Genomic DNA, 4,819 nt, shown 5'->3' on the forward strand with positions numbered 1-4,819 from the left:
GTTGACATGATTTGGGTGTCAAATGACCTGTGTACAAACCTGAGGTCAAAAAGTGATGTTTTGGACTAATAGTACAAGAAAAGATACAAAATTGATTAGAATTATCTCAATAATGTAACTTCCAATATGTGTCATTAGTAATCAAAAGAAAGTGGAGTGTCACTTCAAAACGTGGGGTTGCATCACATACACAACAATTCTTCTGCATTCAAAATGGGTTTTATTTTCCTACAATCAAAACATCCACATTGCTTGAAATTATACTTAATAACATTAATACCACTTCACCCATATGTGGGAGAACCCAAGTATCATTTGAAAGCATAGGATTGCATAATACATAGAGAAATATTACCACATTACTGTTAGCTCACCCCAAAGAGCAATATTACCATATTCAAAATGGGACTTCTTCTCACAAGTATCACCAAGCTCTCATCAAAATGGTCTTTTAAATCATATTCTACTCCTCTTGACACTCATCATCAACAAAGTAAATGCGAGCTCGTGGCCTATCTGAATGCCTCTCATCATATCTTCTTTCAGTTGACATGAATCTTGCCATTTCTTCTGCATAGCATGGTAACAAACTACAATCAAACATACATTTGAAACCATAGTAAGTCAAAACGTCAAAGACACAATAACAACAATCCAAAAATATCCAAATGTCATCAAAGAAAGATCTAAGTTCAGTACCATACTAATCATCATATGGATTTGTGATGGGATCCACTCTATCTTCATCCCCATCGCCATCATGCTCTGACCTCACCCGTTTCCCGAAATGGTCTGCTACAAGTGGCTCAACAATGGTAGCCATAATACTGCTATCTGAATCAAAAGAAAAACAAGGTCTACCAGTAGCCTGACAAGCACGCATGAGAGGAGCTGTGCCACAACCCATCTCTAAAACCAATCCTCCTGGAACACATAAGAGAGACAAAAGGCACCCAACAAAGTAGCAACATCGCTCAAGTCCACCTCGAGCCATCTGAGAAGACATAGGCACTATTGTCCTCTCACTGAGAGGCACATAGTGAGTCCATAAATCAGATAGCGGATCAATGGAAAGGTTTTGAAATAGTGGAACACTCTCTTCCAAATAAATTGATGGAGTCTTCTTAGCTCTATGTACTAGAGCCAACATAGATGATTGCATCTGTGAATCATGCATAGAGAACCACATACCAAAGAATGACCTTAGCCAACAAGTATCATAGCATGAAAGACTACATGTGACCACACATATGGAACACAAATGAAATATATGATTTTACCATCAAAACCCAGCATGCATACTACATGTAACATGGCATCTATCAATCCCACATAAAGAAACACATTAAAAAGTTCATGAATGTAGCATTACAACACACCATGCATGGAATTGTAGCATACCTTAAGAGTTATACCATGGTATTTACAGTATCCATGTGGAAGCTTATCATGAATGACTACACGTCTGACAACTTCCAAGCCTTGAACAAATGCAAAGCGCTCCATCCACGAAATACAGTGTCCTACAATCAAATGACACTATCTCATACAAGAAAAATGAGAATAGAGGACATATAACAACAATAGTGCTAGATTTTAAACCTTACCTGCCATAGGACATATAACTGCCAGCCAACCACTATCTGATAATGAAGCTGCTACAACAGCAAGCCCATAACGCACATGGTCCTCTAATAAGAGGTTCCAAACTGGGATGGGTTCTCTCTCATCAAGTGGAAATCCAGTGGGAAAGTCAACCAATATAAAATCCGCAGCCCACTTAATCTTCTTACCCAACCGCATGTAGTCTCGATCAGGGCTAACTACATTCATGAAAAACTCATGCAAAATAGTATACTTTTCATTTTTCTTGGACTGTGAAAAGTCCATGCCCATGGTTATGTAATCACCCACCATACAAGCATATAATGGAGTGATACCTCGAGTCGATAGACTATCCGGTGACTGTGCCTTATGAAATACATAATGTTGTACTAACTTTGTGATAGATTGTGATCCTACATGGAAAATTTATATCAAACACAACCAAAGGAAATTTTGAAACACCGATAGCAAGAACAAAAATAAACTAGAACCTTACTTGCATGCTCCATTTGATCCTTATCTTGCCTTGGTGGACTAGATGGCTCCTCATCTAAATGGATAGGAAAGAATAACATTAGTATACTATTCCAAACCCTCATCACAAACAACATTAGAAACTCAACATGTATGTATATTTCTTACCTTTCTTTTGAGCTTGTTCTTGTTTTTGTGCTTGTGTTTTTGTTTTTCTAGAGCTTCCGCCCATTTTATCCTTACTTTCTTCAATGTCCTTAGATGAGGCATATTTCTTGTGAAAGTCTCTCTCACGCACCAAGACTTGTCCCTTGGGGAAGTCTATCCACCAAGGACAATTTGCAAGTTCCCATTGAGAGTGATTGTGCATGCCATGAGGATACATACAAGCAGCATGACCAATTTCCACCCAACTCTTGCACAAATTTGGAATCTCTAAGATCTTTCTCTCTCTTGCCAAATGAGCAAGATACCTACAAATCAACAATCACTAATTATTTGGACCTCCTATATAAAGAAAGGTTCACAAAAAAATTGAGACAAATAAAAATGATTGTCAAGTTCAATGTTGTTATAAGCTTCACAAAACAAATAGAAAAGCACCATCATTAAAACTAAAAGGGACCAACCTGTAGACAACCCTGTGAGCGGCCATGTCCAACTCAGAGAGACCATCTGCTTTCTTTCCTCCCTTACTCTCAATCTTTGAATCCTTTGATCGTAGAGCTAAGAACAAATGCTTTCTTCCTTCTAATTTTATGTCCTCCATGTATTGTTGCATTGTGTAATCTTTTGGTGTCTCTAAAGGAACGCCCATCGTTGTTACAACCCTCAAGTCATCAAGAACTTTCAAAGCCTGGGTCTCTACTTTCTCAAGAAATATCTCTCTATTAATCCATCTACACAAGTGAAAAACAAAGTATTCACACAATTAAGACTTATGGCACTTCTATAATACATACAAACACTGCAAAATAAGTTTATTTATGAAAGGAACAACTCACCCTCTATACTCCACATCCCCCACAGGCATGAAATACATATCCCTCATTGGTTTGGTAGCCTCCAACAAGGAAAGAAAAATGATTTTTTTCTCCAATCTCAAATCAGACTTTGCTATGAGTTGCAGCTTCTCCAAAGTTACACAAGAGTCCAGACCATCAAATCGCAAGGCAAATAACTTTTCCAACCAGGCCTCACCCAAGCCTGGATCTATGCAATTCAAAACCTATCCAAGCATTGCATGTTAGATGCATAAAATGATTAAAAAATGTAACAACAAGAAGAATTAAACTCTCACCTTTCCCATCCTGTCAGCAATTCTCTTTTGAATCAGGACACGTTGCTTTCCTTCAACTTCTGTTCTTTGGTCTATAGGCATCTTTGTGGATATCTTATCAATTGCTCTTTTAAGCTCTGTATTGTACTCAACCTACACAAAAGATTTCCTTTTGTAGAAAGAAAAGGAATGAAAGAGAATAAGCACCAAGAGAAGTGTAGCATTAAACCTGAAAGACCAATCTTGCAAGATAGCCTCTTGTCAATGGAAACCAGGGTCTTTTTCCTTTACTCTCATGAGCCCTCCAGTTCTCTATGGATTTCACTTCATTAGGAGACAATGATTTCATAAATATCGTAGGATCACACTCACAAATGTTGTGTGCATTTATAAGTGTGTCTCGGAGGCTAGGTTTGACGATGGCATGCTCATTCATACTACAAGATACATCAAAAGATTAGTTCGTTTGTACAAAATAAAAATAATGAAGATAAAGAATTATATAAGACAAAATAATGGAAGAAAAAAAGGTATCAAAGTACTTACGAATTCATGCGCTGTAGGCCAGCCAATAGAGCAATCTCACTTATTTTTCTAGGATCAATTATTGTGCAAACCACTCTTATGTGTCGTTTTTTGTTTGTAGGAAAGATATCCTTTATAACACTCATCCAAGCAGTAGTCCTATGATTTCCCTCCCAAACAAAAAACATCCTTCTTGACATAAATTTAAATTCATGACTTGATAGCAAGTCATTCTCAAACTCTTCATCAACATCTCTCCAAGTGGGAGACCACCTCTCCATCATATCATCTGTCACTACTACCTCCTCTCCATCACTTTTGCAAACGGACACTATGAAAGATCCTTTCTCTGGAAGGTAGCCCTCCACTTGGAATGCATTTTTTAATGAAGACACATCATCACGCAGTCCTCGTACTCGTGCATAGGGGATCAATCTACATAATGGAATGCGAGGACAATGATCTGAATCAAGCATCCTGCATTTTCCAATCACATCACCTCCTCCTTCCACTTGCACTTCAGTGTCATCCAATTCAACCTCCTCCAATCTTGGTCCTTCATCTTTTGGAGCAGAGGATGTATCAGGCTCAGAACCTGCTGCACTCCCTGGTTCTTCTGTCCCACCTACTGATGATTGGGCAGGGGGATCTATTTTCTTTCCTCTTGCTAACTTTGGAGGCAGAGCCTCTTGAGGCTTTTTACCTTTCCTTCCTGTCATCCTGAAATGAAATACAAAAATAACACCTTTTCATACACTGGTCACATATGAAATGAGATTGCAAGACAATGAAAATCTAATCCAAGAGCAAATATAGTATAGCAAACTATAGAAAAAATCTCTTGTTCACGGCACATGTTATTCTTCTCCAAAACATTCTATGAAGATCAAGAGTTCAATGTGAGCACAACTGTTAAATTTTTTAAACACTAACCAG

The 4,819-nt window shown here is 38.0% G+C and overlaps 1 long non-coding RNA gene across 1 annotated transcript; it reads right to left on the reverse strand.

Moving 5' to 3' along the window:
• Positions 1 to 1,723: 1,723 nt before the first annotated feature.
• Positions 1,724 to 2,301, reverse strand: LOC147884455 (uncharacterized). The gene is made up of 3 exons (XR_015543634.1): positions 2,248 to 2,301; positions 2,102 to 2,155; positions 1,724 to 1,823 (listed from the first exon to the last, which is right to left on the reverse strand). It is a non-coding gene; the product is annotated as an uncharacterized LOC147884455 (long non-coding RNA).
• Between the last annotated feature and the right edge of the window lie 2,518 nt (positions 2,302 to 4,819).

Source organism: Dipteris shenzhenensis, chromosome 27 (assembly GCF_047967505.1).
Source record: "Dipteris shenzhenensis isolate YYH24624 ecotype China chromosome 27, Dip_SZ_1.0, whole genome shotgun sequence".
Taxonomy (NCBI): domain Eukaryota; kingdom Viridiplantae; phylum Streptophyta; class Polypodiopsida; order Gleicheniales; family Dipteridaceae; genus Dipteris; species Dipteris shenzhenensis.